General features: G+C 42.5%; 1 protein-coding gene across 2 annotated transcripts in view; it reads right to left on the bottom strand.

The window, feature by feature from the left end:
- Nucleotides 1-24,968, bottom strand: part of SPAG16 (sperm associated antigen 16) — a 367,722-nt gene that overhangs the window by 4,783 nt on the left and 337,971 nt on the right. The window lies entirely within an intron of this gene.

Raw genomic sequence — 24,968 nt, forward strand, 5'->3', positions numbered from 1 at the left:
ACAGGAGATATTTTGCTATTTTCAGTGACTCAGGTTATTCCCCAAGTGGCCAATGGAAACATACTGCCCAACAGAAGTGAGTGTGGAAGAATCTGTCCCAGTTTTAACAATATGTGAGCCACTGGGCCTTGGGTGTGCCTGTGTGATGAATAGTTTATCCAGGGAATATCCTGTCCCCCCATTCAAACTAAGTCACAACAATGATGTTCTCTGCTCTGCCCATGAAGACCTGATGGCTTCATTTCCCCACTTATCAAAGGAAACACGTAGCCTAAAACACCTTATAAATGCACCGAGATTATTTAACTACAAGTTATGCTTGGTGTGGTCATGGATATGTGTGCAAGAATGGGAACTAGGAAGTAGAGCTAACCATGATAAATATGCCCTATTTGCAAACCTTTGTAACTACCCAGCTTCTTCATCTAGAACAAAGCCTGACACAGCAAAGATCTGTAGGATGGATTAGAGTGTCCAAAGCAGCAGATGTGAATATTTATTATAAACTCTCCTCCAGCAAGTCTTTGCTGACAGAAGCATTGCATATGGATTTCACTTGCAGCCAGACTCTCCAGGCAATCGCTGGATGACTTCTCCAGGAGCCAAACAAATGCCATTTCGCCTGGAGCCCTGACACTGCAACAGCTGGGCAGGGGGTTAATGTCACTTTCAGCTGCTCAACCCAGTAATGAACCCACTTGTTACAAAGAGAGAGGGACAGGAAGGAGAAAAGATTTGGACAGCCGCAGTTCCCTTCCAAAAGTAAGGGCAGGACAGAGGGACAACTGAGACAAAAGCTTTGGCTTCTCAGTCACCCCCGAGGTTGGCAGCAGGGCAGGAGCAGACCCCAACCCTGCTGTTTTTCTGAACTCTTTCTAGATAAGTCATATGCCTGAAGCCAAAGAACAGCACTCTCATCCCACCAATATTCTGACAGCGCTGGGAAAGGACAAGACCAACAGGAAAACACAAGACAGTAAAAACCAACTGGCTAGAAGGTGTAGTAGAAACCTGGACCTGCCTCCATCACTGGGGAAAGGATTGAGATGCACATTCTTCACTCCCTGGTGAAGAATGACTTTTTTCATACCAATTTTTGTTCCCTCAATTGTGATGTGTTGCTATTGTTGACCACGAGTGCAGCCACTTCCTTGCTCAGTAACAACAGGATCCACAGGCAAATGCAAGCAAAAGGGGAGGGGAATGCACAAAATGAGAACATCTCATTTCCGTCACCCTTTATGTCAACACTGATCTACAGGCTCATAACAATTTGCTCATTATAATGTAAATTTACTCCCTCCTTCCTTCCAAAAGGAGATGTTTCGCTTTGGAAAGAGGGAACAAATTGTGTTTTATTGCTCTTTCAAAATGTTCTCCAATTAGGAAAGCAAACAAAAACTACTACATAATTGTCATGCAAAGCTCTTTTTTTAATGAAGGATACTTACTTGTCACTAACAAAGGCACTTTGATATAACACTCAGAGGAAGATAAAAGCCTGAAGATAAATTTTTCCTCACACCTTTGACCCAGCTGTCAGGTGGGGCTGTTTTGTGCAAACTCACCGAACTCAGCAGTTAGGCTGATTTTCACTGAGATGAACAGTTTCTGCTTAGAAGATGCAAAGCCTCCAAGTGTCTGACCTGTAGATCTCACAGCCTCTACAGGGTCTCCAGCTCACGAAGAGGCTGCTCTGGATCTGCTGGTGCAGCTCCCACACGGGACACACGGGGAGCTAAACCCACGCTTTGCTCTGGCCCCCTGCCAGCCCTGAGCTCAGCCCTCCTCAACCCGGCAGACAGAGGTGATGACAAAGCACACTGCCACGACAGAGAGACCCTACAGTAGCAGCCTTTGTACCAATTACAGCTGATTTGCTGTTGCCCATTGCTAGAACACAGGTACTAATTTTTCTGATGTACCTCTGTTATGTCCTTAGAATAACATAAGCTCAGGCCATCTGGTCACTTGCTTCAGAAAGGATGCAGTGAGTTAGAAGAGGTAAAGAAAGGTAGCAAAGGTAATTAAGAGTACAAACAACTTCTATGCAAGGAATCATTAAGAGGGATGACAGCTTAGCCCAGAAAAAAAACTATTTATGCACTAACATGTACTTGGCTGATGCTGGTTTCTCCACGTGCGAGCCTCAGGCTTCACAGTCAGCCCATGATATCGCTGCTGTTTCCCTCCCTGGGGACCCACAGAGAAACCTGGAGCTGAGCCGGGCCCCAAACTACCCCCAGGTGATGGTGAAATGGGTTTTTTGTGAAAATGCTCTCTGAATCCTGTCTGACGTGGGAGCTGTGAGGCAGCCACAGGAGCAGCATCGTGTAGGACACGGAGTCTGAACCGTCCACCTTTCTCCTCGGACAAGACTGCCTTGTCTCTGAGCAATCAGTGCCTTCTGCTCCCTTTCTCTCCCCAGCACTGGACTAAGCTGCTGCTGGAGCTTTGCAGTGTCCTACAGGGACGAGCTCTGTTCCTGCTCTCCTGTGCTGCCTCACCAGACTGCCATTTCCAGACTGGCAACACTCTGGGGTTCAGGCAGTGATTAATTACAAATGCAGTGCCGTTGTTTGAACTGAAATACATTGTACTTAAAACAATAAAAACCACTAACTCCCTTCTAGACGAACAATTCCTGCTACTAAAAGCATACCCCTACATTGTTTTGAGACCAGAACGGAACCCGAAAAATCACACTAACATTTTAGTGTGGGTTTTTTGTTTGGTTGGGTTTTTTTTTTTATGGTTTCTTGTTTGGTTGGTTTGGTTTTGGTTTTGTTTGTTTGGGGGTTTTTGTTTGTTTGTTTTTTACTTTTAAGACACATATCTGACTTTGGAGAATGGGGTAATTGAAAGGAATTATCTTTTATGGAAATCCATCCCTGTAAATTTTCCAAAGGCACATAACCATAGCCATATGACCAAGGCCATAACCATAAAGTGCCAAAGGCAGGAATCTGTCAAAAAAAAAAAAAAAAGAAAAAAAAAAGTAAAAAAGAAGTACTTTTACTGGAGTCTCCACACTGACCTAAACATGTGAGCTTAAAAGCAAAGTTATTGAATTCAGAGAAGCTCAGTTTTGTTAGATATAAGTAAGCAACATGCCTTTCCTCATCTGCAAGGAACTTTCCATACCTGTGCTGCGGTGTAAATCCTAATGAACCAAAGCCACTCCTATGAATACAGTATGAAATCCATCTGCTAATATGAACTGGTGAATGAATTTAAAACTAGGGCTGGTGTGCTGAAGCAATCTAATTTGTTACTGCATTTCTTCAGAAGACAGAACTAGACAGGATTAATTTGCTGGGTTGGTGGCTCCAAATTACTTGGGGTAGAGGGAACAAAACCTGTACTTGTCAAAAGACAGTTTGACAATTTATATTTCGTAAGAGCCTAAACAGAAACCACAGCCGTGATTATTGTCTTTTTTGTACAAGGAATTTTGAGCAAGACCTTGCCAAGACCACACTAAGCCCTGTTTTACATGTTCAAACAGGTGGAAACAGTGACATCTTTGGAACAAACCACCACCACCACTCCTCGCTGGCAAGCACTTTACAGACACACTGAAGCACTAAACTATCCTTCAGGCAAATTAATTTACGAATTATGTAACATTCCATTGTCTGATTTTCTGAACATTCCTGTTTTAGCAGACAAGTCCTTAGTGTTTCCAGAGTAGTCTAGCATCTTAAATGTTAATAAAATAGTATTTTAACAAGAGTCACAAACTCCCCAGCTGCCTGTAGCTGAGGCATTCAGACTGATAACTAGCACTCCTTGTCAGCTCCAAGTAATTTTTGTCCAAAGACTCAGCAAACAATGTGAGCTCTTCTGCTCACACACAGAGAAGAACAAGGACAGTGACAGATCGAAAATTCTTAGCTCTTACTCCCAGAGCCAATGGATCAGTCCAGGTGCAGGGATTGGACAGCTCCTTCTAATAAAAGTACAGCAGCTGCTTTAGACTTCCTTGCAAATAATTCAGATTTGGTAACTCTCCCAATTTAAAAAAATACTGGTACTGCCTAAACTGTAACCAGGGCATTCATCTTCACACACAAACCCAGTTACTTCTTGTTTCATTAAAATATAACCTTGTGTGGATTTGAGAGATTCTGTTTATCATAACTGCATAGAGAAACCTGAGACTGTTCCTGGTGGCAGAGATGAAATAACATATCAAAGAAAGAAAGCAAGAAAAGCTTTGATCAATAGGGAAATGGTTTTTATACACATCAGAACCAATTTAAAGAATTCTCTAGGATCAATTTAGATAGACAGAAATGCTTCTCAGCATTTATTACCTATGGAGGGAATATTGATCCCATCCATTGATTTCTCCTATGAATGTAGAGCAGCATCTGGTTTTGTTGTGTGGGATTTTTTTTTTTTCTGAAGATGCCCCAAAGTGGAAAGTATCAGGAAACTACTTACATTTTAAGGATTTACATTAATAGTTCAACCAATGTCATTACTCAGAACTTTTAAACTCTGTCCAAGAATAGTCAGAATGTCATTTAGCTTAGTTTTGGCCCGTAATTGTTAGTCAATGGAATTTATTTTGAGATACGGGTATTTTTTGAACCCTACTTACCAAAGGCTACTAATTCATTACACAACGCATTGTATCAAACATATTTTCTTTCCTGCTCCCTTTTTAAAAGTAAAGTCTCTTCCTGATAAGGTTATAAATTGCACAGCCCTAATGGATTCCGTTCCCTCTAAATTAAGATCTTTTCTCATTATTGAAGCTACAACCATTTGCATCATCATGATGATCACTCAACCTCGAGTCTCCTAGGAACGGGGCACCTCTCAGGGGAGATGTAAAAGGCAAAAAAACCCCAGTTCCTGCCTTGAATAACCTGCAGTATCATAAAAAAACAACCAACCACAACAAGGAATGCAGCAGATAGATCAGACTGGACAAGGCTACAGACCATTATAAATTTAAATAGCCATAATCACGCTGCCTGCCCACAGTTCCCTGTGTCATGGCAGCAGGAGAGGTCTTGGATTTGGGGTTTTGCCCATGCACTGCACCACGCAGAGGTGCCAGGAGCCCCCGATAGCAAACCTGCTGAGGTGCACAGAGCACAGCACGAGCAGCACGACTGTCCTGGGGCACCCCCAGCCCGCACACAGCGTGTGGCTGTGGGACCTCCTGAGTCAGCACCCCCTGTGCTGGCGAGAAATGGGAACTGGGTGGGCTTGGATCTTTACCTGGCACATGGAAGGAAAGCACTGAGTTGCTTTACTGATATAGTAACTATTTCTCCTACACTACGTTTTTTGCTTAGGAATGCACTTTTTCGACATTGCTGTAAGTCCTCCGTTCTCCTCTCTTGGAGACCATGGTGATCCCCTCCTCCCTTTGCCTTCACACTGTGTTTATTTAGATCCTTCATGGGAGAGGGCATAGAAGAAGAATCTTGAGCAGGTTGTAATTTACTTGCAGCAGTTCACTAAATATTCTCAGTAATGGAGACCAAAAGGCGAGGCGGGAAAGACAGAAGCAGTCCAAGAATCTGCTGATACAGGTGTTTAATATACCAGTACCAAAATAAAACCCTTTTGTCATTCTCTCTAGTGACTTTAGAAGTATTTGAATAGACACAGATTTGGTGGAGTATATTAGGGAAAATTAGCTCATCTCAGTGTGCACCTAAACTCGTGACTCAGCTCCTGCGTGTGAAGTCACTCAGCTCAGTGCAGCCACGTGCAGCGATGGCAGGACCAGGGCATCACAAACACATCCATTATTGCACTGATGAGTTACAGCACCAGGTCTTATAACGAGCAAATTTCCCTTTTGTTTGTCTTTTGGCAGAGCTCTTCAAGAGAAAGGCAGCGTTCTAGGCTGAGTAGGAACATGGAGTGCAGGTTTCCCAGACCCAAGTACTAGAAGAAGGTCATAACAGAAAAAGTAAGTGCAGAGAAGTTTCTCAGACAAACTATTCAACAGACATTTACAAAGGTGGAAAGCGATTCCCCTGGAACGCAGAAAACCTCAAATCACCCAGGCAAGGTGTTTAACAGAAACTCAATTCGCAGCTTTAAAAATCTGCATGTAGAGATTTGGCCTGGATGATAAATGAGCGTGCAGCAGGATGTGGCCTCACACATTTCCCTCAAAAGGGTAAAGGTGTGGAGGAATGTTTGAGCAATGGAAAAAGAGCACTTCTCTTAAGTTCTTACTGTGTGGAAAATGTGACCTAGATGAAGGGGCATTATTCCTGGAGCTTAAACAGATCTCAGAACTCAACAAATCCTTTTTCAAGCAAGAAATCACCAGAAAGTTACTCAGAGCAAAGAGGGCATTTATCTGATAGAAGAAAATCCTTTATATAAAAAAACTTAAAGCCCTTTTATAAGGATTTCTAGACCCAGACCATTAGTGTGAAGCTCCCTTTCAGCTGGACTTGAGCTTGTTTATATTACATTTCAGTTGGCCTTTTGGTAGCATTTTGGATTTTTAAAAGAGTTTCAAAACAAAGCAGAAAGTATTAAGGCAGAAACTTTTATAGCAGAGTCTTCAAGATGTCAAAACCTTTCTGAATGTGTTAATGAGGCATGCTTGAATATATTCAGCATATATTAAAAATAATATATTTTGAATAAAAGGGAAACATCTTCTGTCTAGGACTGGATTATGAAAATTGCTACCGAAGAAGAATATTTTCTGCATATAATAGGAAGGCATTTGTCTAGCTTTCAGAGTTACCTAGAATATCTCTATGTGGGCACCCATGTAGGTCTTTGTTTCCAAGTGAATCTACCTTGAATTAAAAAAAACAGATGAGGACCAAGACATTCTGGCAGAAATCCTTGGACTGCCACCAAGTGTGGGACCTCAGTCCCACTGGGCTCTTCCAAAATCAAAAATCTTGATTTTTTGCATGCCCACTAAAAGGGCAGGTGGTGAACGACTCTGCATCACCAGGGAGCTGCCTGGAGCCCGGCACAGCAATCCCTTGCTGGCTGAGAAACTCCTGAGGTGACACCAGCAGTGGTGCTGCTGTAGTTGTGCTTGTGCTGCCCAGGGCAACAACATGACAAAAATGTCCCATTTTAAGAAAGCAATGGAGTAAAAGAGTAAAGACCAGTATCACCTGATGCTCTTCAAGAAGGAATAAATCACCATAAAATTATCTGCAGAGGTTGCCAAGCTGAAGCTCTGCTTGCAAGGAAACTTTCTGAATGGCTTTTCACATGATGGCAAATGCTCCAGAGCACGGTTAAGGTTCACAATAAAATCCTGTTCTGAAGAACAAGTTCTTCTCTTCTGTTAAACTTACATACTGGAAGGAGCATATCAAGTAATATTATCTCTATTATCTCTATAACACATTAGCTGTTTTCTTGAGTGTTTCAACAGCTACACTTATGTTAAATAAAATTTTTCATTAAGAAAAATAAAACTTACTGATGGGATAACTTAGAAAAATTAAGTCACAGCAAAATTGCTGTCACCACAAATTGAAAATTATTCTAGTTTCTGCTACAAGTGAGGTCCCTGAATACAGATTTGGGTGCTTTCCTCTGAACTTCCTCCTTGACTGCAGCTCTATGTATTTTAGGCATCAGGATGTCTCATTTTTAAGAATTCAGTGAAGCTGAGCCGTGTATAAAGAGAAGAAAAATTCCAGGTATGCAGGAACATCTCTCTGACTGATGGAAACACCGTTTTAAAAGCATTCAGAGAATAGGAGATAACCTTTGTATGAACACTCTGTTCCTTCTCCTTTCCCCACTCCCTACTTTCCGATGCCTGCAGTCATTCAGTTAAAGCCTCCCTGATCCTCCTTCCTCTCTCAAACGATAAGATGGATATGCTTGTGTTACAGAAGATGAGAGCAGGATGTGAACAGTGATTTATTTTTCCCTTGGACAGCATATGCATCATCCTTTCCATTAACTCCAAAGGAATGACCAGATGTGTAATCGCTTTTTGACAGGCAGTGGGATTCATCTCATCTAACCTTGCCATCCCACAGCGGAAACCGAGCTGAGCAGTGAGTTTATCCAGGCTCCTCCTGCAGCTCCAAGTGAGGAAAACTCCCTCTCCAGGGGAACTCACCTGCATCCCTGAGACAGGGATCACAGGAGATGGGCTCAGTGCTGGCAGAAAAATCCCCCCCCAAACTTGCAAACAGGCACCTCAAAGACATTTTCAGAGGCTATTCCCTAATTTGTACTGCTGGCAGATGTGTAAGCCAGAGCTTCTGAAAATGTAACTAGGCACCTGCATCCACCTCCAGGTGCTTAAATACCACCAAAAGTCAGACTTACACAGGCAATGACCTCTATTAAACCCAGGTGTTAATCATTTGGTGCAACTCTCATGCTGTGGCAACAATCCATAATTTCAGTAGCCTTTGACAGCAAAGCAGATCCGTGTGCATGGTCAACATTTTGTAACCCTGTTAACTCTGAGATAATGGACTTGTCTCCACTATATTTCTAAGCTTATTGAAATGGACTGTAATTAGCAATTTCTTTTCTTATACAAATCTCTCGACCCTCAGAGCCAGTTCTAACACCACAGCTAAAAACCAGTGCAGGTGATCAAAGCCAGAGAGGGAGGTGGACACAGACAGAAGGGTTTGTCAACACAGACCTGGAAGCCAAACTTCAGTTTACTTCCAGAGTTCAAGCAGGAATCATAAAAGTAGGAGAAGTAATAGAAGTAATATTTATTTTGCTTTACCTCACAACGTCCTGCTGAAGTGTTTTGTGACTGGAAAGAGATAAGTGGGATGAAATATGCCTTGCAGGTCCCCACTCTCCATTCACTCCATGACTGCCTTGAACAAATTATCTCATTTCTAGGTAGTCAAATCTCAAACATCAGCTCTCACAACTCTTAAGATATTTTTTTTTGTCTGTTTATAAACTTTCCAGGATAAAAAAATCAGAGGTTTTTAATTCTAATCAATGCAGCTTTCAGATGTTTCCTACACTATGGCGATAATTTAAGTGAAACAGAACATTGCAGAATGACTTATCTTTCTCCCACACTACAACTAAATAGTATTTTACCATGGTAGTAAAAACAGACAGACACACACACAGGAAGGCTCTGAAAACAAACCCAAACAAGTAGAAAACTGGGCTTAATAAAATCTTCTCAAAGTAAAAGCTCAAAGAGGCTGCCTTTAACATGAGCATGTTATTGTCAACAGTGGCATCTCTGTTCAGCTTGTTTCCTTAACTAAGCATTCCTATTACTGTCATTCCTTGGGTTGTCACACTCACTGCCTTGACAGCACGAACACTGTGCTGTGAAATCTGTCAAAGGGGCCAGTTGATTTCCTGCGTCTTCTGACACTTGCAGGTCTTTAATATCAGGCTGTCAGAACACCTAAGAGAAAGGCGGGTGCTTCCCTGCTCAGGGCTGTTACTGTGCCTACCATCTCTCACACTTTAATCATTAGCCTCGTACTTCTGTGAAATCCTGACTTTTATGCCCTTGGAGTCCCATGCTGGAAAATGCTGCTGGCATAAATCTATCGAAGAGGTTAGCTGGCTCACTTACCCATGGAGTGCTGTTTGTAAAATGAAGCCTTTATGTTTTACAAAGCTTACATAGTGTTTTTAAAACTTTCTTCTGTGACTTTTTTTTTGTTTTTTTTTTGGAGAGAGGAGCTGTAGTAGGTGTAACACTTACTCAGTGACAGGCGTAGGTGAAACTCAGCTGCTTAAAATAAACCTCTCTATGCCAGGACCCTTTTGTCTCGAGGTGTACTCACGGAGCAGATGAGCTCAGAGGGCAGTAAGTTTTCTTTAATACAAAACTTCTTTGATTCACTATTAAAATGAAACTGAGAGAAGAACAAGAGTAAATCAGGCCAGAACAGTCCCTGGCCTTTAAATGCTCATGTTCTCAAAGGGAGGAGAGCATCTGTAATCCTGCTCCTGCTTTGCTGTTGTCCCCCACTGAGAGTGAACAAACTAGTTACTGGACCAATAATTATCCTGGGATTGGTATTTTTGAATCTCTCCTGTTCTTGGATAAAAAAAAAAATTAAAATTCAAAGCTGTTAGAAAAGATTTTATAGCCCCCAGATCAGGGTGCTGCCCTGAGATATAGCAGTCTCTGCTACTCCTTAACAGGCAGATGGATCCCACAGTGTGACACGGGGCCACAGAACCCCACGGTCTACGGTTTTAGGAAACCCCTTTCCAAGAACAAAGAGTGTGATAAGCAAAGCACATACTTCCAGGTGGTATGACTCAGGTAAGCCACCAGAAACCACAGGTGGATGTTTGTGTAGCTTTAAGTGACTGTATTGATGCTCCAACAGTTCCTGTTCACAGACAAGAGAACACAAATTTAGGTCTTTTAGTGCTTTAATTGTCAAAGAACATTTGCTGCAGGAGCCTAATAACTTTTATATGCACGAATCCATGAACACCCTACAAGTGCATTAGCAGAGAATCAGCAGAGCTGTGGCTGAGGCAGAGGCAGGATGAGTTTGGAGATCAGTTGCAATCACAGCCTTGCTCCCTGCCAGCACAGTTCAGTTCATTTCCCGGGTCTCAGCTCCCCACTGCAATAGAAACCCCCATCACTGCTGTGACCAGCAAATCTCCTTAGGCCAACCAGGTGGGAACTCCTACAGCTTGTCCAGGGGAGCCTCTGGGCATTATTAAAAAATCATAAATCATCCTGGAATGGTTTGGGTTGGAAGGGACCCTAAAGATCTCCTGGTTCCTGCTGTGAGTCATCAGCAGACCTGGCTCCGTGTGCACATCAGCTGAACAGGAGGTAACGAAGCATCACCCCCGGGGCCACCCCAAATCAGCCGCTGCCAAAGGGCTCTCCCCTCTCCCCAGGGGAAGGCTGGACACGCTGAGGGAATGTGGCCTGGCTGCCAGCGCTCCCTGCAAGGAATGCGGTGTCTGTCACAAGGGCACTTGTGACACTGAACCTCTGGATGGCATCCAATAAAAATCTACGGGGAGCTAATGGGACGTAGCTGAGGAGTGTTGAAAAGGAATCCTGAGCTAATATAGCTCTGATGGCTCCAGGTACACACGAAAGATCTTGTAATACTACAGCTAAGTGATAGTTAAATAAACAACAGAGGTAATTGTGGGACACATTAGAGACTCTGCAGATTTATGGTACCTTGAAGGCAGCTCCTTGCAGAGCTCCCTGCCAAGGTTTTCAGTGAGGTTAACGCTCTTGACTCCTCTGCTTTAAGTGTCTGAAAGATATGAATTGTTTCTCACTCGCTGTCCTGGACTGACTGGTACATTGCTGCCTTTATTCACAGCCAGAAAATGTTTTTAATTCTTTATGGATTATTCATCCCTTGCCTGAGAAGCCAACACAGGTCAGGTCAGACTTGAGTTTGTTTCAGACCTTGCAGACCAGCTGCACTTTCAAGCCTAAGTCCATGATGAGTAACAGTCTCCAAAATTAAAATGCCCTACTAGACCCAAGTAGTTTCTCATATATGAGATTAAGATATAAAATGTCCCCTGAACTGTGTTCCATTTCCTTGAACTTGCCATTTGCAAATACTACTGATTGCTTAGAGATGTGGGTTGCTCTTTCCTGTGCTCACAGAGCCAGTTACACACAAAAATTATGGAGACAGGGCATTGTAAGTCCAATCCATCCCTTTCCAAGGGCTGCATAAGCATGGGTAGTTTAAATTATTTTCATTTAAATCCAGGTTTCCAAAGCAACCCTGTCAAATAGGGGCATCCACCTTTCATTTTCTGGATGACTTCAGCTAATATTTAGGCTGTCATGGTCCCCAAAAGAGGGAAGACTGCAGTCTCCTCCACCACTGAATTATCTTTTCTCATTGCTTTTATATTTTGGCAAACCCGCAGTGATAGGAGGTAATTCTAGCTTGTAAGATCTGAGAAGAATTGAATGCAAATCCCAATGCATATCTTTCATATCTAAATATGTAATTTTCTGCAACCTTCCTGTCTCCTCCTGGTTTACTCAAAAAAAAGCTCATGAATACCTCCCTGCTCTCCCTTTCTTTGGAAACGTACGATGTTCCCTAATAGCTGTTTTCCTTCTCCAGCAATCATTTTCCTTCTTCTTGTGCTGAAGCTCTACATCTACCTGCAGGTTTGTCCTCAGCCTATCCCGGTTCTGCTACACCCTCTTCCTCTTCCACATCAGTCCAGTTCTTTACTCCACACTCCTTATTCTTCATTTTGCCACCTATGCCTAAAGTGGTCCCGTTGCAAGCCACAGTTTCCAGGCATCCCCCCATCCTTCAGGGACCCAGCCCCACACAACACCTGCTCTCTTCCTGTCACACTGCCAGTTTGAACCATTGCTTTGCCTTTATTTTAGCTTTCTAACCAGCATATCAATGCAACCAGGCTCCTGTAACTCATGGATCACTAAATCACCTAAATGACTATTCTGAGAGGACAAAAAATGATGGTACAGAAAACCACTTACAAATTCCATTCCTCCATGCAAATTTTAAATGCTTTCTGTATTATTCTTAATTAGGAAGTTGCTTATTAACACAGTACTGACATAGTCCTATGAGAAATTATAGGAAATAACCTGAGCTATTGCAATGCACGATTTCCAATGTTAGAACACGAGTCTTACTCTTGCAGTGTCACCTGTTTTGGGCCAGCACAGCCCCAGGACCTGCCCAAGAAAAGCTTTGGCTATAGAGGGTTATCAGCCACCTCTCACCAGAGAAACCTCAGCCTTTCTCTTTCTCCCTTGTTTGTACACAAAGCCTCCAAACACTCCTCTTGGGTAAACAACCAGGGATGATCTTAGGGCAGAATCCCAGGATCTTGTTTTATGCAGAAGGAAGTTGAGGGTTAGGTTGTGTTCCTCCACACTGGGAAAACTTTTGAAGCCTGTCAGTAAAAGCTGCGAACAGATGTACCTCCATTAAATCACATTTGTTTTAAATGAAGCTCACATCTGGGTCTAGATTTTCTCAAAAGTTTGAGATGCTCAGGATTGAGGTTCTGATTGCAGCACAACTGAAAGGAGAAAGCAAGTTCCACTTTCACATCCAAACTCTCTCTCCATAAATATGTCCCATATAAATATGTATATTTCTATATTTGATTATTTATTTGTATTGTTTACATTTGTTTGTGGGTTTTGTGTACTTACATATATATACATATATATTATTTATATATTTGATTCAGATTCAGCTCCTGATTTCCTTATGCAGTACTGATACATTTGCCAGGATGTTGGTTTGGTTTCACAAGAGCTTGAGCAGCATCACCAAAGCAACCATGCCAGGCTGCATAAATGGAATTTCAGCAAGCACTTCTGAACAGAACCTCTTCCCAAAATTGTTTTTCTGTAATTGAAAAATGTCTTTCAAATGGAACCACTTAGCATAGCTCTGAACTGTATCCAGGATGGTCATAAACTGCTGCTCACAGGCTAAGGGCCAAGATTTTAACTTCAGATATAAATGCAGTAGCAGATGCAAATACTGCTAACACTGAAATCTGGGCTGATGAGCTCAGTTTTAAAGGCTTTGTGCCTTTGTTCTCATTTCTGCTTGTAAAATCAAGGAGGGTGATAAAATCAGAGCTCAGATTAAATATTCTTTGTGAAAACTCCTCATGAAAACTCTCTCCAACCCAGGCTCCTGGTCTGCCTCAGCCTTATAATAATCCAAAGAGCTTGTAATGGAGCCTTCTCCAGGCTCCCTTATTCTTTATGAGCAATAAACAGGTCAAGAGCCTCAGTTTCAGCTTCAGTTCCTTCCATCCAAACCTCCCAGATATACACAATGTCACCACTTCTTCCCTGATATCTCGAGTGATTCACATTTAACTTCTCACCGTACCCCTCTCGATGGCTCCACTCCCCAGCTGCACCAATTCAAACTTCTTCCTCCAAAGCCATCTCATTCCTTTAGTTGTTTTCCCCTCTTCATTCCACCTGTTTAGCTTTCAATGTCTCATTTCCCCGATTCACCCAGCAGATTTTAAACCAACAGTTCCCACAACTCAAACAACTTTGACACTTTCTTCAAAAGCACAGACTCGAACGAGATCAATCGAAACCACTGATGTCAAATTTCCTCAATCAGAAAGCTGTTCAGCACAGTTCCTTCTGCTTCAGCAAAGACACTTTGCTCCTTAACGTTCCTCATGCTTTTGGAAATGGCTGTTGAGAAAACAGCCTTTCCTGGGACTTCCAGCAAATGCAGAAATCTGAGCAGGCCCAGACACGGCAGGTGACTTAACAGGGAGAACACAGAAATGTGTCAGCAAGAAGCCAAGAAGGCAAGAGAGAGGAGAAAAATGCCTCATATTGTATCAACCTGTTCATTCTTGTTTTACCCAAAATCAAAGACCTCAACTCTACAGGCAGCAACTGTCCCACCCTTTTACCTTCCCTTTGTGCTCATTATACGAATACAACACGGGCTTCCACAATGACTTAGGGGACCAAAGTCTCAGCTTCTGCTGAAAGCTGTTGTGAGGTGTCATCCAGATGTTGTGAGGTGCCATCTCAGCTGTATTTCTGGATAACACCCCCCGTTCACCAAGAACTGCCCCAATGCCACTGCACAAGCTTGGGAAGTTTCTGTACTTACTGCAGCTGTTCCTGAGCTAGTACTGTCTGGGACAATAAGGATGAGAATTCCAGCAGACAGATGATAATGACTAGAAATAATTTGATATTATCTGTTTCTCTATCCCTGCTGGTGGAATATTTAGTTTCTTACAAATCTGGTTTTGCCTCACAATAAATCATGGGTAAATTACTGATTAAATCTGAGTCCTAAAGACATGACTAGTAATAACTAGTATGAGAAAATCATTTAACTCTTAGAATTTACTGATTAACATATAATTCATGTGATTCTTTTTATTGTTAGAAATACAGTTTAATTTAAAGATAATCTTCTAATCCACTGTATTAAAAAGCAATTACGGCAAGAGTGCATTAACTATGAATCCACTGCACATCCCAGAGATACAACAGATCCAGGACTCTATCAGAACACACTCATGTGGAGGGGACTGAACAACTGGGGAGGGCATCAGTTAATACCCTTAATTATTTAATGCGACAGGATTTAACTTGCTAATGAAACTCAGGCAGTAGTTGCACCCTGGGAACACTCTGGTTCATGCACACCCAGCACGGCGCTCGCCGTCCTGCCCAGACTCCTCCTGCCTTTGCAGACTGTGGTGCTGAGGTGGTTTGTGTGCACAGCAATGATCAGAAGGGCTTCCCAGGAACCTTTTCTAGTGGAATTTAGAAACTGAGATGCATGAGGAAGAAACAGCACCTGTAATCGAGCACACCACCACAAAGCTGCCACAGGCATCTCCGGCCCGTGTGAGATACACTGATACTTGTAGGGAAATCTGGAATCCTTCAGTGTGAAGTTTTAGACAAAAGTATGGAATCCTCTCCAAATTAAAGAAATCAGGAAGAAAGAAAAGAGAAGCCTACACAGATAGAACACCATTGTTTTAGATGCTAAAGAGAGATTCTGCTTAAAAATTAAAATCACATTTCCCCTTAATTCCGAATATCAATAATTCAAGTACTTAAGTCAGCGAAAATGGTTGAGTATTGGATCTGCGTGAGCACAAGAAGTCAATGGCACATTCAGGATTAGAGCCTGAGTCTGTTTCTCAGGATATCTCCTTTTGAAATTCTCTTTGTGCTACACAGATCAGTTCCCATCACTCCTGCTGCCTCGATAGGATGTGTGGAGAAAGAGTTTAATTCCCCTGAAAGGCCTGGGTATATTACAATTATTAGCACCCTCCACTGCCTGTATATGCAGTTCATATACCTATTTGTCTTCTGCTGTATCCCAATCTTAATTTCATTAGTAACTTGTATTAATGTATTTGGATTAATTATTAAATGAAAGCGAATATAATTATATATGGCAAAGATGAAAAGCTTGCCAAAGAAGAAGTATAATTCCCTTGTTGAGGGTATTGTACTCACTGCCTCTCCAAGTGAATTAGGAATCAACACATGCTCAACTGAAGTTCTTCAGCTGTATCTCAGGTAAAACAATGTCCCCTTTTTGCTATCTTCAAGCTGCAAGCTTTAGGTGGTCTGAAAACAGATTATGGCCCCAGTGGCTTGATATTATTTACTGATATTAGCTCTATCTTGCTAATCCACCCTATGGAAAGAGAGAAGCTTCCCTATTTCAAAGTCAGATTTACCTGGAGAGCTGATTTTTCATTGTTTAAAAGCCTGGCCTGAATTTGAAATATGACAATAGTTAACAGAAATCCAGTCTGAGTAGAGATTTGTTCATGTGCACTAATGACTGTTCCTTAAACTTGAGCTCACTGTGATTTTATAGCAAAGGGCAAGCACAGAAACCTGAAACCATTTCAAATTAACCTGGTTTTATCTGGACTTGTTCTTTCACTTGTGAAGGAAAAAAAAATACAGGGCATAGTAAAAAAATAAAATAAACCTTGGTTAAGTCATTTGAGGCTACGTGGGAGCTAGGCTGCAAACAGCATCGAGAGTGGCCAGGATGTCATGGGAGAAATCCCACACTGGATAACACCAGGAGCCATTTCCCTCTTGGTGGATGCCCCACAGCATTGTGGCAATGGAAACTGCTGACACCAAACAATGGGAAAAAGAATTAAATGAGCATTTGATATGGGTTGAGATGAGATGGGACAGCGATTAGAGGTAGCTGTGAGGCACAGAGTATGGCAGAGGGGGCTGCAGCCAACAGGAGTGGCTGCCTGGATGTAGGAGAAAGGCAACGTGAGGAAAGTCATCCCAGAAGACATCTATGTACAAGTGTGTTCAGAGACTGCTGGTTCTGCCAGAATTGAAGGTTATTACCTGGCCAGTACAAAGGTTTTGGTTCCAGAAGCAAAGATGAACAAGTGATAGCTCTTCACACAGCTGGAATGTGTCACAGGGAAAGAAAGAAGAAAGACAGAAGAAAGATCCAGAATGACAGTCATCCAGAATCACCCACGGGGCATGGGGGGCTGGAAGTCCTCCAGAGATGATGGATAATTCCCACTGCCTGGGATTTCTGGAGTGGAATGAGAAAATGCATTTCTGCTGGTAGATACAAGGCATTAGAAAAGTAGCTAAGCAGAATCAGAAGAGAGTAGGAGAAAAGGCTTCCCAGGTAAGCCCAACAATATCCTGAGATGAACCATGGATGGTCTGCCATATGTTCTTGCCATCGCTTCACAATTCAGCATTCCCATTTCCCTCCCATCTGCTCTTTGATTTCAAGACCAAACAAAGCTCAGACAATGTTGGGAGCACACCCAGCTTGCTCACAGAACGAAGGGTTTCTCATCCTGTTTGTACCTGGCTGAACTGGATGACCTGCATTTCCACTGCCCACTTTGCACAGTCTGGGGCCAAGCTTGGACGTTTTTAAGTAAGAGTTACTCATTTAGCAGGAACAGGTAATTCACTGACTGGCTGAACTGCTCAGGCAAATTCCCTGCACTATCAAAGCTTTTGCTTCTTATACGCTCATGCAGCTTATCTGTTTCTCTTTGAAATGCACGCCTAGAATCCTTCACTGCATTCCCACCTCTGGCTGGATTCAAAAATTACGACATGGGAGGCAAAATACCAGGATCATTGAGTCCTGAAAGTCATCTCTCTCTGTTTCCACTACTGTTAAGCTCCAGATTTCTGATCTTAGAGACCTGAAGGAGAATAAATCCATGTTTTGTATTTGATTTATTTCGACGTTATTAAATCTTGTTTGTGCTTCACCCAGGTACAAGCAACGCTGTGAACTTATTTCATGCCACAATGGATCATGTCATCAAGTCGTTATTCCCATTGGAAACACTGCAGAGCATATGATATTCCCAACTCCAGATCCCATGATGGGAATGAAATTCAGAGTAAGTTGGTAATTACATCTGGTCCTATACTGTGAAGATACAGGTGCTCAGAGACAAGCATATCAATACCCTGTGTATATATTTTTGCAAGATAGGAGAAATTCAATTTTATCCAGCTATTTCCCAGTGACTGTTGGCAACTATGTATATCGGCAGAACTTTTCTCACTTTTTATTTTAAAGATAAATTGCTCGGTGCACTATCAAGGATACTTAGAATTTAAGAATAGAACCTATTAGGCTGTCACTCTTCCAGAGACACAGACCTTGAAGAGTCTGAAGAAGTAGTCTTTATGTGACAGCATAATAAGGATGTCAGGCCCCCTCCCTCCTCCCCCAATCTTCTTGAACGACATTTTCCCCAGCAGGGAAAATTAATACACTTCAAAAGTTATAATGTGCCGGAAAACATACATCAGCCATCAGCATGATTTTCTAAAATGAAGCAGTGTGGAAACTACATTCTTAATCAACTTGCATAAACCAGCTCTCTTCCTTTTGCTTAAAAAAACCAAAACAAAATATAAAAAAAAAAAAAAAAAAAAAAAGGTGCTTCATAATGCTTTCACTTTGTAGCATTAGGTTTGCTAGCGAAGTGTGGAATATTTTCTTTCTTGTGTTATTAAATTTCAAAGACACACTCCTTAGGGCTCGTCTTAAGGCTGTCATCTGTGCTGCAAGCAAAGGCTCTGAACACTTGGACAGCTCCGTCCCTCCCCTCGGATCCCACCAGCAGATCAATCAGAATGTCAGCCCCTCTCCTCCCTGCCACGAGTGTTTGTGTTTCACCACCCTGGGCTGGCTTTTGTCACCGCCTGAGAGCGTCGGCATCGCCGAGTGAGGGCGGGACATGCGCGGGGTTCCCCCTCAGCGCCGCTGGAAGCGCCGTCGTGGTGTCTGATCACAGCAAAGAGGGGCTGGGGCCTCACAAACCATGGGAAACAGAGGATTTAACTACAGCAAAAGGGTAAGAGGGGGTAGGAAAAGACAACAAATAGAGAGAAAACGGAGATGAAAGTGAGAGGGAAACGACAAAGGATTATGGAATATGAATCGAGAAAATATGTCAACAGGAAAAGCAAACATGCTAGAAAAATACACGGAGATAAGAGGAAACAATGTGAAACAAACCCAGCAGATTCAACTATAAAATAAAAAAATCAGTCTCTCGTTATTGATGTTCTCCTCCCTGCCAGTACCTTTTATACCTTTTCCTAGGTGTGTGCAGAGAGCTCTATTAAAAGTATTGCCCACCAGTGGGAAAGCAGACAAACAGCAGTGCTGGGATAAAAGTACACCACCTTCTGACTTGCTGCAGGTGGGAAGCTTTGCTTTCTGGTACTTCTGAGGACCTCAGTAGAAGTTCAAGGTACAGAGCAAGCTGAAAACAGGTGTCCTTGACAATGCTTCATGTCAATGAAAAGGGAACATATCCAAAGCCCTTAGATGTTTGTGTCACTGACCTGCCTGTGCTCAGGGAAATATTAAGACTCTACAGAGCAAACTAGTTCCCCTCTTACCATCAGACATGTGATGGAGAATCAGAAATGAGTTAAAACATCCATAAACAATACCAGAGTCCAGATTACAGCTGGGACATGCCATGAAAGAGCTGAGCTCAAGCTGTGAGTTTTGCAAGTTAAACGGGAAGGTCTAGAATGGCGTTGAAATAAATAACTCAAATCTGAGTTTACAAAGTCCCAGAGCCAACACAAGACGACAGCAGCATCTTTAAAACCCCGCTGACTGAACAGAGGGGTGAAGCTTATCTGTATTTCAGAAGAACTGGCCAGGCCCAAGGAAAACAAACGCTGGCTTTGCATCCTGTTGGCAGCTGAGGAGGCGACTGGTGGTCGGCAGCAGTTTACAGCTCTGCCAGTCTCCTGATTAGCCCCCTCAGACATAAAACAAACAGAGATGGCAGATGATGATGCCCCTATCACTGAGCAGTAGTTTTTGCTCCACAAATCATGTTATTTTCTGTTTAGAGGAGGCAGCGTGGTTATATCATTAAAGGAATTGCTGACAGCTTCTGCTATTAATGGTCCCAAATGTGCCTCCTGCCATCTGTGATGGGCAAACGATAGTAGCAGGCAATGATTAGCTTCCTGAACTACCACTTAATGAAAAGGCAGATTTTTTTGAAGCACAGATCTGTTTCTTAGTGGCCTTTGAGAAAGCTCTTGATATGAGTCATCTGCTTTGTAAAATGTGGTAATTTCACAGGGAAGAGCCACTAGTCTAAGAAGTAAAGACACAGTTTGCACTTATGAATGTTTTGTCATTGTGACCAAATTTTGGTGGGAACTGACTTTGCTCTGAGGTGATGCTGTGTCAGTCTGCGATGGGATCCAGTCCCTGTTCATTCTGCTGTAACTGCAGTGATGGGGGGCACTGCTGGGGTTGAAAGTTTTCATTAATTTTCTGTTCTTTTGCAGTTTTAGTGTGCTCTTTGGTTTTTTTTCCTAGAAGGATACATTAGTCAATCAAGCTGGGGCAAAGATGACAGTTGCAGATTTCTTGCATCAGCTGTTCAAAAATTTCAAAGAATCATCTTGCATCAAGATCCAAAATGGCTTGTTTTTTGAAATATACCAGCAGAACCCAATTGACTTGGTGCTTTATGATTGCTCTGAGCTTTTCTGCAAGCACAATGGGAGAGAAGAGCAGGCACAGGACTGAATTTCACACACTGGTCAAGCGCCAGAGAAGGTGGCTTTGCTGGCAGGCAAGTCAGATCTCTGTTTTTCCAACACAGCAAGCATATATTCTCTTTTCATTCTAAACTGAAATGATAATCTATTTCTGAATAGAAAAAAATTCTCAATCCTCTAATATGCAGTCCACTAAATACACAACAGGCACAAAGCTTTATAATGGTCATAATGAGGTTCTAATCATGCTAAGGACTGTGTCTTTATAGAAATTTCAGGTGCAGCATTGCAAGCTGACGCTGGATTTGCATCTGCTTTTTGGCTGTTCTCAGAAAAAGCATTAAAGAAACTTGATCTGGAATAGAAGTAGATGAATGTCAAAATTAAATAAAGAGAAAGGGATTGTTTGAAAGGGAAGATGAAGAAAGTTGGCCGTTTTTTTCCCCCTTCTCAAGCAAACAATGAAAATAGAAATATTCTTCTCTGTTTATGATCGAAGGATAAAAACATCACTTTAGGGTCAAATACAGGACACAAAAATGAACTGCTGATACTGCAGGAAATCCTGCCATCAGTTGCAGCAGCCAGCACTCAAAAGATGGACCTTCTCTTGAATTCCATTATGCCGTTCATTTTTCAAAGAAAAATTAGGGTGGTAACACTTGCTATGAATAAACTCCTGTAAGCTGTAAACAGTTTCTGTACTGAGATACACTCTGACCCTGGAAAGCACAGCAGACAAGGTGGGTGTGGGGGAGGAAAGGCAGCACAGCTCTAAATGTTGCCTGAAACAAGCCCAGTCTATGGCTCTACCACAGTATTTGCATACCATGTTATTTTAATCATGTAATTAATTAATCTCAGTAATTACTGAGAAACAAAAGCAACTCATGGCAGGATAAGAACTGTAATAAAGAAATCAGTAAAACCATCAGGAGATGTCCATTAGGACCAGATTTAAGAGGGTCATTCTTTTAATTTTAATATTGCCAGCATAAAACATAATTTAATGCTGCATAGCCCAGCTTTTATTTAGGCAATTACCTACTGGATTAATATAATAGTAAAGAAAAAAAAAGGGTCAATATTTGTATTTAATATTTTTAGTGGCATAGTAATTTAACAGTGCCCATCTTGGAGAGGGGGTGGATCTCTCTCTGATTTCGGATCTAGTCATAGAATCACAGAAAGGTTTGGGTTGGAAGGACCTCAAGGACTGTCTTGGCAGGGACACCTTCCACTAGCCCAGGTTGGTTGGAGCCCCACCCAAGATGTCCCAGAAGGATCCCTGAGCTTGGAAGCTCATCTCAGGGACCCGGTGATGAAGAGGTGCCACCCCAGCCCATGTCCATGGCAGAGACAGTGGGTTCATCTGCTGGCACACTTCTCATTGCCAGCTGATTCCCACCAGTGTAACACCAGAGTAATTACAGAGGGGAACTGAGCCCTGATCCCTCTCTCTCATGGGTGTCTCAGCTCTCATCTGGAGCCTCACAGATACGACTCAGAAAGGTGAGGGTTTCCCCCTGAGGAAAGCAGGGTGAACTGCTGCTGCATACCCAGTGCTTTGCCATCAGAGCCTCCTCCCAACGCCACAAGTAGCGGAGGAGATAAGGAAAGGGAGGATCAAGCTAGTGAATATTCTCATCCATTTACATTAAGTAACTTTGTATCTGAGCAGAAAGCCAGCTGCAGAATACTGGGGAAAAAATCACTGCAAGGCAGATTTGCTCACAGTTCTCATCTCATGGGCCTTTTGCATGCAAAATTCCCATTAACTTGTGCATTTGAAACAGTCAGGATTCTACACAAATCTGCCCAGCATCTTCAATGTATATTCATTGAGACACCAGAATAAACCTCAGTCAGTCACTGGGTTACTTCCCTGGAACTCACTTCAAAAATGAAATCCAAATTCTCTCCTAAAGATGGTATTTGAAATTTTGTGTCCACACTGGGACAGAGGGAGGTTTTCCAGGTAATACCGGGCTACTACTAGGTAGATGGGGGTTGGAAGTAGATGATCTTTAAGGTCCCTTCCAATCCAAAGCATGCTGTGATTCCATGACCCAGCCATCCATCCCAATACTAAAGGGAAGCACAGCTGTTGTCCAAAGCTGGGTTTGTGACAGCCACAGATCGGAGAGGCAGTGGAAGAGCGTTGTTACCGATGGATTTATGCTCTGTAGTGTCCTGGCAGCAGCTGCTGCAGCTGCTGATGGGATCTACAGCACCGGGCATGGAGGAGAGGGCCTTTCTGCTGGGGCATCACAGGGACTTGCCAGGTGCTCAAAAGCATCTGCAGGAAGCTGCAAGGCAGAGGATTGTTTCTCATTCAAATGGGCATCAACTCCACGTGGAGACGGCGAGAAAAACATGGGCTGGGAAGAGCTGGACGGGGTAAATAATTAAGAAAGTACAGTGCTGGGAAAATGAAGCGTTGGAGAAAGCGGCAGCAATCTGTGTGCTCAGTGAAATGAGAAATGTGACATTTGAATGACCCAGTAAGTCTGCAGGAGCAGCCATGGTAGGCGTGTTGTTACAGTGTTTAAGGGATTTCAAACCCCGTGCCTCGGGCCATCAGGCAGTTGCTACCTGCTCCAGGCTGGCCAGAGCTGCTCCCCCTGCCCGCCTGGAACTGCGGAATTGTCCCTTATAGGGGCTTTAAACCATTTTCTGAAGCATCTGGTCTTGCCTCCTGTCAAAGGCAAGGCACCTTTGCAACTCCAGCTGAACCATCGCTCTGATGTGCTATGACAATTTCTCTGTTCCTACAAATGTCCAGATTAAGCTCGATTTTCATTTCAGCTAAATGCCTCACTTTACAAAAATAGCCTGTAGAAACGCTCAGTGGAAAAAAGAGAGGACAGGAACCTGCCCAGAATATTTTGCCACTGTGATAATTAAAATATAGTATCAGGGGCTTTGCCTAGAAATTATTTTAATCAGAATCGTATTATACCATGCAGTTCAATAGGTATTCCCAGCCAATTGACAACCCATCACACCGATGCAGGAGATTAGTTCAATGCCTGTTTAGTGCACTGTGACAAACTCTCTAAAAGGTGAACCTGGATTGCAACAGTCCCTGATAGTAAAAAAATACATTAAATAGAAAGCCTGGACAAATGGCAATTTAACGAGGATGACAGTACCAAAAGAGTTCCTTGCAAGAACAATGAAAAGTTACCCCTGGGGTTTAAGCTAAAAAAGGGCACTCAATGATTTCCGAAAAAGTGAAAACTCTTTTGATTTTAAATCCTTGTAAAGCACAGTGAAGTTGAAGCTGTCACCGTAACCTGATTGGAAGTTTCATTTCAAACCCCTCATAGCCTATAATGTTCTGATTTTAAAGGTTAAACGAGCAGTAGAAACACAATCTGATTAACCCTTTTCTTCCCCTCTCCCAAACCCCAAACCAACTGAACAAGTTAAACCAGCTGGAGGCCAAATTTAACTTGATAGCTGACAGTTGGTGGAAACATTGATGGAGGAGGAAGAAGACAAACTAAGCAGGAACTCTACCAAACTTGAAAATGATGTCTCAGAAGATCTAATTCATCTTAAACTCCTGGCACCAGTAACTTCATAAAAGAGAGAGGGAGAAGGAAAAGTTCTCATCGGAGAACACTTTAGCATACATGAACATAAGGAAAATGTCTTGTTCCTCTTTGCTGGTCTGGTCCATCAGAATGAACAATTCCCAATCCAAATCAATTTCCTCCTCCTACTTTATCAAAATACTTTGTTTTACAACATGCTGGCTCGGATCATTTAAAATCTCCCGAGTAATTTTTTCCTCTGCAAAACCTGGGAGATATATCTCTCTTCCCTCCAGAAGAGGGAGGACTTATGCTAATTAAATTGATTTCTCTTTAGGAAGGAGGAATGTTCTTCTCTACTGGTGTTTTCATTACAGTATTACAAGCTCTCCTCTTCTTCACAAAGCAAAACCCACAAATGATCTTTCCTATGTAGGTGTGAATTTACAGACAGCAGGGGTAAAGATCCACAGGTTCAGAAAGGCACACAGGACATAGAGAGAGAGAGGAAGAAATATTTCACTATAATATAAGTAAAGGTATAAAGATTTTCAATATGTTAATATTTTTATCGGCTCCCAGTGAAGGAATGGCTTCCAAGAAGCTACCCATGTGTGAAAAGTTAAGCACGTGCCTCACTGTACCAAGACAGACTTATTATTTCTCAGGTTCTTTCATTAATTACTTCCCTGACAGGCTGCCACTCTCTCTGTCTCTTTTATCAATGCAGCCACTCACTGGCACACGACCCATCTCTTGATTTATGGCACCTCTAAATTTGCATCACATGAAGCTGAGTGACTGAGTGACAAGGTTCTGGAGATCTGATGACTTCACATCCATCATCGACTTAGCCATTTTCCTCTTCTGCAGAGAAGAGGCCA

This window comes from Empidonax traillii, unplaced genomic scaffold (genome assembly GCF_003031625.1).
Source record: "Empidonax traillii isolate 1590-97213 ecotype Southwest subspecies unplaced genomic scaffold, ASM303162v1 scaffold284:size1552100, whole genome shotgun sequence".
NCBI lineage: Eukaryota > Metazoa > Chordata > Aves > Passeriformes > Tyrannidae > Empidonax > Empidonax traillii.